Raw genomic sequence first — 14122 nt, forward strand, 5'->3', positions numbered from 1 at the left:
TTTCATAGTCCTAGGTTGGATATTAAACCTTCATTCTTTAATCTAAATCTTTATTTCTGAAAACACTGTATTTGCTTAGGTTTTCCTCTACACACAGGCTTTCCTCGATACCTAGATCAAAAGATCATCACAAATTGTCTAAAGTAATTATGTTATACCTCTAAGATTCAGCTCAAGTTGTATTCCTCTATAACTTTCCTGAAAGTCCTCTTTCTATCTGCTATTTCATGTGTTCCCACAGTAATCTGACCATGGGCAAGGTTTTGTACTTGTGTCAAATAATCTCCCCAGTTCCCTTCCAGATGCATGTTCCAGCCTGCTCTACCTACTGAGAGGCTGATCTTTGTACAACCAACTTCCATTTGGCTGCAGGTATGAGGCAGGAAAGAAAATGAGACTGTACCTTTAGTTCCCTTTACTCCTTTCTTGCAGAGTTATCTTGAGATGGATTCATCCAAGAGTATATTCTCTTTTTCTTCACGTCCCAGTAACATTTTTACTTGCATTTTCAGGTCTGGGAGTATTGACGATGCAAGATATTTTAATCCTGGTCTACTATACCATCACTAATGATTCCTTTCACCTTAATTTTGTTATTACAAATGATTCCTTTCTTCATTTTTTTTTCTAATTTCCCAGTTTGAGAGTGTCAAGTGTTTCTTTCTAGGTACTTGACAATACATAAGACAGTGTGTATAGTCAAAATAGATTTGGTTTCTACTCTAACAACTGGAGAAAGGTTCTATGTCTACGTTTCTATTATATTCAGGCCAGGGAAAAGAAAATCTGGCAAATCACATAGAAACTGTTAAAGCTTCTGCCCAGAAGTGACATATAGATCTCTGCTTAATAATTTAATGGCCACATCAAGGCCCTGGTGATATGCACATTCAAGGAAGGAAGTACAAGAAATGGGAATTATATTTTATAATATAATGACTTTTCAAAATCTCTCAGATAAAACTGGTAAGCATTTTTAATGGAAAGGTCTTACTTCCCTTCAACTTCATATCCACACTGTATTTAACCAGTAACAGAAAATTAAGTAAATGTTTATTGAATAATAAAATTGCTTTGCTCTATACAAAAAACATATAGAAATTAATAAAATAATCTGAATTACAGTTATTTCTGAACAGATTTATTAAATTTAGATTTAATAGAATATAATAATCAGATTCAGAAAGTTTGTCCTGCTATTTTCATAATATAAATGAGCCAAAATATCTTCATAAAACCCTATGATTTGGAGTAAAAAAACATTCTCCAGAGATTTTGATGTTCAGTGGGACAGGCACTGGGTTTGTGATTAGGACATCTGGGTTTTAAGGTTAGTTCAAAATAACCACTACGTGGCTTTGGACAAGTGTTCACATTCAAATGTTTTATTTGTCTCACTTGAAAACTTACTGTTGTTGAAAATTGTAGATTTTTTAAAATTTAAAAGCACTTTCAGATTTATTTTGAATTTTAATGTAGCATCATTATCTTAATGAAACCTGATAGGAGTGAGCAACTTGAAATGCTATCATTTTTATGATCAAAATCATGACACTGTATGACTTTGAAGCTCATGCTTTAGATTTGGTATGGACATAATAAAGGAGTCCATATTGTAGTACATCTCAGTCTGTACTGAATGGGACAGCAGCTCTTGCCTTCCAGCCATGCCTTTGGCATGGATGAGAAAAGATGTACACTCTGAAGACTGGTTTTAAAAATAAAGGACTGAAGAACTCTTTTCAAAATTGGTTTGAAGATGAACCTATTTTTTTTAAATTTTATATTGGGGGAGGGATATATTAGGAGTTTGGGATAGACTTTTATGTGCTGTTTTAAAGTATAGCAACGTTGATGATTATATACAAAAAAAAAATGCCTTTACCTCTGAGATCAGACAAGATTGGCAAGTATGTTCAGATTGGTATGATCACAGAAAAAACAATGTGCTTATTCCTGCTTTCTCATTATGTAAGAACAATATTTGCTGTGATTTCTATCATGTAAGTTGATCCATTCAGGAAAGTAGCTGTTACTGTTTTGTGTTTTACTGAACAACTGTGAATGTTTGCTGCTGCTGCTGCTGCTGCTAAGTCGCTTCAGTTGCGTCCGACTCTGTGCGACCCCATAGATGGCAGCCCATCAGGCTCCACTGTCCCTGGGATTTTCCAGGCAAGAACACTAGAGTGGGTTGCCATTTCCTTCTCCAGTGCATGGAAGTGAAAAGTGAAAGTGAAGTCGCTCAGTCGTGTCCGACTCTTAGCGACCCCAAGGACTTCAGCCTTCCAGGCTCCTCCGTCCATGGGATTTTCCAGGCAAGAGTACTGGATAGGGGTGCCATTGCCTTCTCTGGTGAATGTATAAAGATCCATAATTGTTTTTGATCATTGTCCATGATAATAGGACAATCCCACCTGAATTAAAATGCCATTAGGGGCTTCCCTGGTGGTTCAGTGGTAAAGAATCCATCTGTCAGTGTAGCAGACATGGGGCATCCCTGAGCTGGGAAGATCCCACATGCCACGGAGCAACTAAGCTCAGTGAGCAGCAACTATTGAGCTCGTAATCCAGAGCCTGGAAGCAGCAACTACTGAGCCCATGTGTTGCAACTACTGAAGCCCATGTACTCTAGAGGCCATGCTCCACAACAAGAAAAGCCAACACAGTGAGAAGCCTGCAAACCACAAATACAGAGAAGCTCCCTCTCTTTACAACTAGAGAAAGCTCATGAAGCAAGGAAGACCCAGCACAGTCAAAAATGAATAAAGAAAATAAAATTATATATATATATGTATATATATATGCTGCTAAGTCACTTCAGTTGTGTCCTACTCTGTGTGACCCCATAGACAGCAGCCCACCAGGCTCCCCCATCCCTGGGATTCTCCAGGCAAGAACACTGGAGTGGGTTGCCATTTCCTTCTCCAATGCATGAAAGTGGAAAGTGAAAGTGAAGTCGCTCAGTCATGTCCCCTACCCGCATGGACTTGAGCCTTCCAGGGAAAATCCATGGGATTTTCCAGGCAAGAGTACTGGAGTGGGGTGCCATTGCCTTCTCTGATATATATGTGTGTATATATATATATATATATATATATATATATATATATATATATATATATATAAAGTGAAGTGAAGTGAAGTGAAGTGAAGTCGCTCAGTCGTGTCCGACTCTTTGCGACCCCATGGACTACATGTAGCCTACCAGGCTCCTCTGTCCATGGGATTTTCCAGGCAATAGTACTGGAGTGGATTGCCATTTCCTCCCGACCCAGGGATTGAACCCAGGTCTCCCGCATTGCAGACAGACGCTTAACCGTCTGAGCCATCAGGGAAGTCCTATATATATATAAATGCAAATATTTCCACTGGGCTATATATCATAGCTGAAAAAATAGGCTCTGAGTTTGTCTAACCCTATAATCTATACTGTATTCATCATTCTTAGAGCCATCAGATCTATGCAATTCTTGTAAGGATATACAGGATACATTGAAGAGCACTTTGGTTTTAACTGTTCCACCAAGACTTACCAAGTGAAGATTATTCTTAGGACAGATGCTCACTTAACTGTGTTTTTCTTTAGATTTTTAAACAAAACTTTTGATTATAATAAAATGATTTGCTCAACTTTGAAGGGACTGAAGTATAAATATTGAAAGTACAGCTTATGTCAGGATTGAAATTTTATGTTGCTTTTCAGAGACTTAAATGGAGTTATTGCCATAGATTTTAAAGAGAAGAAAGCCTAAAATGTTAAAAAAAATACATAGATATACACACACACATACACACACACACTATATATATATATATATATATATATATATATATATATATATAGTTTGAGTGAATAAACTAAAAACTCACAATGATCATTTTAAAATAAATGCTTTTATAGACATTAAAAACATAGCAAAAGCTAGCCATATCATGCCACATCTGTTTATCCTAAGTGAATCCATAAAACAAAAAAATGTGATAGATTATGAAAATAATTCAAGCAAATTATAAGAATGACATGAAAGTTGTATCAAAATATCAAATTTGACTTCTTAATGAAAACAAAAGATCATTTTGAACAGTTTTTCTAAGAACTTGACATTTGTACTGCTTATTTTTAATTGTCTAGCAATATAACTTTTTTGCATTAATCTTGAATCTTGCAACTATGCTGAGCACGTTAATGAGTTCTAATACACTTTTGTCTATTACTTTGGTTTCTCTCTATAGAAGATATTTTCTTTTGAGAATAGAGATATTTGCATTTTTTCCTATTCTATCTATATATCTTTTTGTTTTTCTTGTTTAATTACCTGAGGTAGAACTTTCAGTAAGATATTGAATAGAAGTGGCAAATGACAGCATCTTTCAATTGTTTCTGGTATTTAGAGGGACACAGCTAGCCTTTTAAAACGTTATATAATGTTAGTGTGAATATTTCAGATGTAGTTTTTATCAAGTTGAAGAAATCTCTTTCTATTCCTGGTTGAAGCTTTTTTATTAAAAAACAATGTTGGCATTTGATTTTTTTTTTCTAAGTCTATATAGATAATCATGTGGCATTTGTCCTCTATATGTCACAGTACATTGATTATTACATTTTGAACCAATCTTCCATTACTGGTCTTGCTCAGTTAGACTTTGAAGCCTTCTAGGGTACATTGTGGCATGTGAGCAACTGTATAGATATGTGTAGCCTTCTAGATTGCTATGAATATGTTGGAGCTTTATAAATCTCCTATGGATATTTCATTTGCCAGTTTCTGAAGTTGTTTTTGTCAGTCTCTTTTTAGACCTACTTGTATTGCTATGTTTGACAGCTGCAATGTTAAACAATTGCCCTTGATAATTTTTGACAAACGCCCTGTGGGCAATCCTGTTTGCAAACAGTGAGTCTGTCAAAGACAATCCCTGGGAATGGAGTTTGCGACTGTGGTTGACACAGGTTAAATCGTGCTAGTTCTCTGGGGATGAAGACTTTGGGTAGCTCCCAGCTTGTTTTCCCTCCTCCAATGGCTGCTATATTGCTTGCTTTGACAGCAACTATAGTTGCTTCTCTGGTGGCTCAGTGGGTGAAGAATCTGCCTGCAATGTGTGAGAACCGGGTTCAATCACTGGGTTGGAAAGATCCCTGGAAAAGTGCATGGCAACCCACTCCAGTATTCTTAGCTGGGTAATTCCCACAGACAGAAGAGACTGGTGGACTACAGTCCACGAAGTTGAAAAGAATCTGACATGACTGAATGACTAAACTCAGCAAGACTGTTGGTTTTAGAGCGCTGGGATTAGGAAAGGTTAATACAAAATAAAAGTCACACTTCTTACTAGATTTAGCACTTTTTCTTGAATAATTAGATTATTAAAAGCTTTTTGTTACTTCTCAGTTCACTTCAGTTCAGTTCAGTCAATCAGTAGTGTCCAACTCTTTGCAACCATATGGATGGCAGCACACTGGGCTTCCCTACCCATCACCAACTCCCGGAGCTTGCTCAAACTCATGTCCATCGAGTTGGTGATGCCATCCAACCATCTCATCCTCGGTTGTCCCTTTCTCCTCCTGCCTTCAATCTTTCCCCTCATCAGGGTCTTTTCAAATGAGTCTGCTCTTAGCATCAGGTGGCCAAAGTATTGGAGTTTCAGCTTCAACATCAGTCCTTCCAGTGAATATTCAGGACTGATTTCTTTTAGGATGGATTGGTTTGATCTCCTTGCAGTCCAAGGGACTCTCAAGAGTCTTCACTAACAGCAAAGTTCAAATGCATCAATTTTTTGATGCCCAGCTTTCTTTATGGTCCATCTCTCACATCTATACATGATTACTGGGAAAACAATAGCTTTGACTAGACCGACCTTTGTTGGCAAAGTAATGTCTCTGCTTTCTAACATCCTGTCTAGGTTGTTAATTCTCAGAGTTCTTTGAAAGTTGTTTTTAGATAGTTTTGTCTGGGTTTTATTGCTTTTACTTAAAAGTGGATTTTCAGAGGTTGTTATTCTGCTATTCCAAAAGTTACCATCCTGGTTTTCTTGTTAAAGAATATCCATTTTATGTAAATGGGAGTGCTCTACTTATCTTACATATTTGTATTATTTCTTTTGGAACTACACGGAAAACATTGGTGATAGAATATGCAGAAGAGAAAAGATGCAAGACAAGATCTTGAAGAAATATTTCAACTAATAGAAATGTATAGAAAATTTAGAATATAGAATAAAGCAAAAGAGATGATGAGACCAGGGAGCTAGCAGGAAAACCAGGAGATTATGTCATCATTAAAGCTACAGGGCAAAAAAAAAGCTTATAATATGAAGAAGGGGCATTTTTTAAAGGCCACTGAAAGGTCAAGTAAGATGAATTCTGAAACATCCATTGACTTTGAACATGATGCCACTGAACTAAGTATTCTTATTGAGTAATGGATTTTTCATACAGTGTAAATGTAAAAATGAATGGGGAGCATAGACAAATATTTAAAAGAGAGTTGGGGGATAAGAAGGTGTCTGAGATACTAGGTTCAAATATCTATGCTGCTGCTGCTGCTGCTAAGTCGCTTCAGTTGTGTCCGACTTTCTTTAAAAAATTAAGATTTTAAGATCTGACTTCCCCCTCCAATATATATATATTCACATAACACACCCTACACAGTTTTATTATTAAACTGGGTAATGAAAACATATGTTTTTGTTCTTTTCTAATTATATAATGATTCTCCTTTAGCTGTCATTACATGAAGTATATATACCTAAATATATATTACATCGCATACATATATACATTACATATATACATACATACATATACACATATATGCATACATATATACATATATAGTAAATTACATATACATAAAACATGAAGCAAAGACTCTTTGCGACCCAATGGACTATACGGTCCATGGAATTCTTCAGGCCAGAATGCTGGAGTGAGTAGCCTTTCGCTTCTCCAGGGGATCTTCCCAACCCAGGGATCAACCCCAGGTCTCCTGCATTGCAGGTGGATTCTTTACCAGCTGGGCCACAAGGGAAGCCTGAGAATACTGGAGTGGGTAGACTATCCTTTCTTCAGCAGATCTTTTTGACCCAGGAATTGAACTGGGGTCTCCTCCATTGCAGGTAATTTCTTTACCAACTGAGCGATCAGAGAAGCCCAGTATATTTCAGAAGTGCAATAAAATTCTAGTGGATTTCTTAATACAGACACGTATTTGACTTGAGCTCAGTAACAGACTCATAAGTAATACTTAATACTATCTTTGATATTTTTCCTATGAGAAATTAGCCTACTGGTCAACAAGCTCATGCCAAGGCCTTAGGCAACAACTTTCCTAGAAAGTTTTTTAAAAAGCTTAGTAGAGGCAAGTAGTTCAAAAATGGCTGAATTCTGTCAATACTATATACAAAGTTTAGATAGTGGAAGAGATTAACTAAAGTTTCATATAACCTCTTCTCTTGGCTTGCCAGAATTCCTATGATATGTTTTATATTAGAGGATAAGTAATTGGAACACGAGGGCTTCCCGGGTGGCTCAGGCGGTAAACAATTTGCCTGCAATGCAGGAGACCTGGGTTCAATCCCTGGATCAGGAAGATTCCCTGGAGAAAGAAATGGCAACCCACTCCAGTATTCTTTCCTAGAGAATTTCATGAACAGAGGAGCCTGGCAGGCTTCAGTCCTTGGGGTTGCAAAGAGTTGGACACGACTGAGTGATTAACACTTTTGCTACATGACTGCATGACTCTCAATAAGATATTTTATGCATTTATATCCCAGCTTCAAATTTAATACAAAATTATAATTTTCTAAAGTGTTCCTGCATGAATTAAAGACTATAAAATATTAGATATTTTTTACTATCATTATAATAAAATTCCATTCATCAAAAAGAAATTTGCAACTTATAGCCAGCTTACTTACTATTTGCTAAATTTCTTTTGTATTAATAATCATTATGGATACAATCTTATCCTGTTAAGCCAGCAAGTACTCTTGTGTGTGATTATGAAATTTTATCAAACCATTGAACATCACAGGTGAAAGCTGAAATTTTGGTGTCAGAATCTGTACTTCTAAATTTTGGATTTGCCACTCCACTACACTGATCAAGCTACCTACCTTCTCTCTGCCCCAAGTTAATAATCTTTATAATAATAATAATTACATTATAGAGTATAATGTGGATTAAATAAGTAAGTATATGCAGAGAAGAATTAACAATAATATTCAACAATAAATTTAGCTTTGATAACTTGGAAACACTTTAGACAGAAAAAGTAAATATTCTTCATGAGAAATTAAAGTTATTTCAAATAAAAATGGTCTTTTCTTCTTACTTTGATCTTAAACAGGAACATAGAATTGGGTCAAAAAATGTGTCCATTTGAAAAAAAAAACTCTTGTAAACTGATTTATATTTGTAAAAGCTTGGAAATGTAACCATAATACTTGAGAAAATGATCAAACTTCAGAATTTTCAAAGTAGTCTCAAAAAATCTTTTTCACTATATTACTACTGAAAGAATATATGATTTTTTTCCATCTTTATTTTGCAGGCTAATTTTTCGACATCTTTATTGAGATATAACTTACATATTGGGCTTCCCTGGTGGCTCAGTGTTAAAGGATCCATCTGTCAAGCAAGAGACATGGGTTCGATCCCTGGGTCTGGATGATCCCCTGGAGAAGGAAATGGCAACCCACTCCAATGTTCTTGCTGGGAAATCCCATGGACAGTGGAGTCTAGTGGGCTACAGTCCATAGGGCTATGAAAGGGCTGGACAAGACTTGCAGACTAAAGGACAACAACAATAGTTTACATACCATAAAATCCAAGCATTTTAGTGTTCAATTCAGTTTTTCTTAGTTTATTCACAGAATTATGCAACCACTACCAATACAAATTAAGGCATTTTCACCTGCAAAAAACAAACCTTGTGCCCCTTGGCAGTAACCTCTGTTTCTCTCCAACTTCCCCTCCAGCTTTCTTACCACTAATATAGTTTCTGACTCTATAGTTGTAAGCTATTTCATCTAAAATGGTAGGCAGTTAACTTTTTTTAACTGCAGCCTGGTGTGCTGCAGTCCATGGGGTCACAAAGAGTCAGACATGACTGAGCAACTGAACTGAACTAAACTTTTTTAAAAAAAGGAAATACTTAAATATGAAAGGGTTAAATACGGCAAAAACCTAGGAGTGAAATCTCACTGAAATCTAGCTTCTGTTCATTTTGAGAAACTATACACATTTTCCTAATAGAGGACTGTATTAAATTCAGCAGGCTCGAGGTTAACAGTTCTGTGTACATCTCAATAACACTGGGGCATGTTACATCACGACCATATTAAAGAAATAATTCAGTTTTGGCATTGGGCATGATTTACCACGTCACAGTCTTTTAAAATGCAAATAAGGTCATTTCACTTTCCATGTGGAGAATATTAAGACAGCAGTTGGATTTAGACCAAAACAATAAAATGCAAGCAGAAGTGTAAGTGGCATGAAAGCATAATCCATATTAAAAATATTTCAGAGAGATCACCAATAAATTTCTCAGTGTATGGTAGTCCTTTTAGAGGTTATGTGTGACATGACAACTTTGGTTAATTTTATCCAATTTCACATTACAATAATTTACTTTAAAAATATATATTTATTTATTTTTATTTATTTGGCTGTGCTGGGTCTTAGTTGCAGCATGTGGGAACTAGTTCCCTGACCAGGGAATAAACCTGGGTCCCCTGCATTGGGAGCATGGAGTCTTATCCACTGGACCTGCAAAGTCCCCTAATAATTTCTTTTATTTTTGATTCTCTTTGAACAATCAGTTCAGTTCAGTTCAGTCACTCAGTCATGTCTGACCCTTTGTGACCACATGAAACGCAGTATGCCAGGCCTCCACGTCCATCACCAACTCCTGGAGTCCACCAAAACCCATGTCCATTGTGTTGGTGATGCCATCTAACCATCTCATCCTCTGTCATTCCCTTCTCCTGCCTTCAGTCTTTCCCAGGGTCTTTTCAAATGAGTCAGCTCTTCACATCAGGTGGCCAAAGTATTAGAGTTTTAGCTTCAACATCAGTCCTCCCAACAAATATTCAGGACTGATTTCCTTTAGGATGGACTGATTTATTCTCCTTGCTGTTCAAGGGACTCTCAAGAGTCTTCTGCAACACCACAGTTCAAAAGCATCAATTCTTCGGTGCTCAGCTTCCTTTGTAGTCCAACTCTCACATCCCTACATGAGCACTGGAAAAACCATAGCCTTGACTAGATGGACCTTAGTCATTAAAGTAATGTCTCTGCTTTTGAATATGCTATCTAGGTTGGTCATACTTTTCTTCCAAGGAGTAAGCGCCTTTTAATTTCATGGCTGCAGTCACCATCTGTAGTGATTTGGGAGCCCCCAAAAGTAAAGTCTGACACTGTTTCCACTGTTTCCCCATCTATTTCCCATGAAGTGATGGGACTGGATGCCATGATCTTCATTTTCTGAATGTGGAGCTTTAAGCCAACATTTTCCACTCTCCTCTTTCACTTTCATCAAGAGGCTTTTTAGTTCCTCTTCACTTTCTGCCATAAGCGTGGCGTCATCTGCGTATCTGAGGTTATTGATATTTCTCCCGGCAATCTTGATTCCAGCTTGTGTTTCTTCCAATCCAGCATTTCTCATGATGTACTCTGCATAGAAGTTAAAAGAGCAGGGTGACAATATACAGCCTTGACATACTCCTTTTCCTATTTGGAACCAGTCTGTTGTCCCATGTCCAGTTCTAACGGTTGCTTCCTGACCTGCATACAGATTTCTCAAGAGACAGGTCAGGTGGTCTGGTATTCCCATCTCTCTCAGAATCTTCCACAGTTTTATACATCATGATAATTTGATATATGTTTACATTGTAAAATAATTACTATAATAAAAGCCATTAACATATCTATCACCTCAGAGAGGATGCTTAAGATCTATTATATTAACAAATTATAAAGTGTATTTCATTTTAAATGTCACCGTGCTGTATATTGGATCTCCAGAATTTATTCACCTTATAATTGAAAATTTGTATATTTTGACCAATATCTCCCCGATTTCCCCAACCTCCATACTCTTCTACTGTTTCTATTAGTTCAACTTTTTTAGATTCCAAATATAAATGAAATAATGTATCTTGTATCAATGTATCAATGTATCTTGTGTATATTTCAGTTGGTAAAATGCCCTCCAGGTTCATTCAAGTTGTTGCAATTGGCAGGATTTCATTTTTTTTTTTAAGTTGGAATTTTACATCTATACATTTGTTGTTGGTGATGTTTAGTTATTAAGTTCTGTCCAACTTTCGCAACCCCATGGACTGTACCCTGCCAGGGTCCTCTGTCCATGGGATCTCTCAGGCAAGAAACATGGAGTGGTTGTTATTTCCTTATGCAGGGGATCTTCTCAACCCAGGGACTGAATCCGAGTCTCCTGCATTGGCAGGCGGGTTCTTTATGACTGAGCCACCTATAGCTATTCTTTATCCATCAAAGGCCACTTAGGTTGTTTCCATACTTGGCTATTGCAAACAATGTTGCAATGAAACATGGGAGGGAATATATATCTTCAAGATAATGATTTAGTTTCTTTTGGATATATATGCATAAGTGGGATTGCTAGACCATATGATAGTTGTAGTTTTTAATTTTTTGAGGGAACTCCATACTGTTTCCCACAATGGCTATAACAATTTACATTCTACCAACAGTGCACAAAGGTTCTCTTTTTTCCTATGCCTTTAGCAAAACCTGTGATCTTTTTTAACAATGGCATTTATCTTTTTAGGGCCTAACTAACATCAGACTAATTATTTTAGGGATAAGACAGTAATAGGAGCTGCTATAATCTAAGGAGCCTTGATATACTAAAGCACAGAGTTTATATTATTAGAATAATGGAATGATATATACATGCCCAGATTATAGCAGCTCCTATTACTGCCTTATCCCTAAAATTAGTCTGATGTTAGTAAGGCCCTAAAAGATAAATGCCATAAGCATACAAAAATATAACTTCTAGATTAATTATGCCCTGGTGTTTGGAAAGGATTTGTAATTGTTTAAAAAAGTAAAAATATATTTAAATCAATTTAAAAGCACTAAATACTAACTGGTAAGGGAAATAGATTCAGTATTTACAAAACAATGCCTCACTTTTTCATACCAGACTAATATACTGCAAGTATCTTACCTGTACAAAAAGGAGGCACTTCAATATTTCAAAAAGTACAAAATGTAACAATTGGAAGGTAATGTTTTATAGTAAAATATTTGAATAACATTTTTTTCCTTTGGAAAAAATGTGTGATACTCCCTTATCACACAGAGTATTACACATTCTCTGAAAGGAAGTGGCACTAAAGAAAATAATGAGTGGATACCACAATTCAGATCTAAATGGAATTTCGTATTTGACCATAAATCGATTCTTGATTTTGCTACTATTTATTTATCTATACAGCCTTGAAAAAGTGATTACTGTTCTTTGTTTTTGTTTTTGTTTTTGAGTTGAAGGATAATTGCTTTACATAATTTTGTTGGTTTCTGCTAAGCACCAATATGAATCACCATAGGCCTCCCTCTTGAACCTCCTTTTCATCTCCCTCCCCATTCCACCTCTCTAGGTTGTTTCAGAGCCCCTGTTTGAGTTCCCTGAGTCACAGAGCAAATTCCCACTGGCTATATATTTAAAAATATGGACTGCTTCAAGAATTTGCGAGGCATCCTTTCACAGGGGCCATGCTAATCTCCTCTATATATGTGCTGCTGAAGTGAGCACAATGGAATGTTCCATTATTCATCTGAAAACCGGGAAATCTACACTCTTTCATTTAATAATTTAACTAACATACCAATACAAAGGATTATAAATAAACATTTATATGGTCTTTCATTTGATCCTTCTTAATATTGACTGAAGTAGACAGAGCAGTACCCACTTTTACTGTCTTGAAAATATGAAATGTGAGCCCATGCCCTTGTTTGTCCTTGTTTATAAGAAAATAAATTAAAAGACCTAGTTAAGAATAAGGTCTACTGATATTTGGTTTACTGCATTCCCACTGCATGCTCAAGTTACCTTCGATTATTATTACAAACTATAACTTATACATGTTTCCTATTTGAGGAGTTAGACAGAGTTAGAAAAATCCATATATAACCAATTGAAAAGATGCTCACTGAGCTGCTGCAAAGTACTTTTATATGACATTAGTTGAAATCTATTTAGAAAAAAAAAATGCTTCTTCCATAAGTGAAGATTTGTGTTAAAATCCTCTTGCTTGGATATAATCTATTCTCCAACCAGCCAAATAACTACATCCTTCATAATTTATGGGATTTATTTAATTACCCTGTATATCAGTCTTCATTGATATAGAATAATGTCTGTTCTTCATTATATTTTAACTCATGTTCTTATTTTAATTCACTTACTCTAAGGGAAGAGGGTGTTTGCTATGACCAGTGCATTCTCTTAGCAAAACTCTATTAGCCTTTGCCCTGCTTCATTTTGTACTCCAAGGTCAACTTTGCCTGTTACTCCAGGTGTTTCTTGACTTCCTACTTTTGCATTCCAGTCCCCTATAATGAAAAGGACATCTTTTTTTGGGTGTTAGTTCTAAAAGGTCTTATAGGTCTTCATAGAATCGTTCAACTTCATCTTCTTCAGTGTTACTGGTCGGGGCATAGACTTGGATTACCATGATATTAAATGGTGTGCCTTGGAAATGAAGAGAGATCATTCTGTCATTGACTCATTTGAAAAGATCCTGGTGCTGGGAAAGATTGAGGGCAGGAGAAGGGGACGACAGAGGGTGAGATGGCCGGATGGCATCACTAACTCAATGGTCATGGGTTTGGGTAAACCCTGGGATTTGGTGATCAACAGGGAGGCCTGGAGTGGTGAGGTTCATGGGGTCACAAAGAGTCGGATATGACTGAGCGACGAAACTCTAAGGGAGTATCACACATTTTGGAAGCTAAAATTTGTTAAAAGCTTACTTTCACATTCAGAAATAACATCTCAAATAGTGGTGAGGTGCTAGAAAGAACACTAAAGTTGGAATCAGATGTTTAAGATTATGTCCTTTCTCTCCC

The 14122-nt window shown here is 36.4% G+C and overlaps 1 non-coding gene across 1 annotated transcript; it reads right to left on the bottom strand.

Moving 5' to 3' along the window:
• Positions 1–12713: 12713 nt before the first annotated feature.
• Positions 12714–12815, bottom strand: LOC138428566 (U6 spliceosomal RNA). The gene has a single exon (XR_011252505.1). It is a non-coding gene; the product is annotated as a U6 spliceosomal RNA (small nuclear RNA).
• Positions 12816–14122: the final 1307 nt, after the last annotated feature.

This window comes from Ovis canadensis, chromosome 23, assembly GCF_042477335.2.
Source record: "Ovis canadensis isolate MfBH-ARS-UI-01 breed Bighorn chromosome 23, ARS-UI_OviCan_v2, whole genome shotgun sequence".
In the NCBI taxonomy this organism is placed as follows: domain Eukaryota; kingdom Metazoa; phylum Chordata; class Mammalia; order Artiodactyla; family Bovidae; genus Ovis; species Ovis canadensis.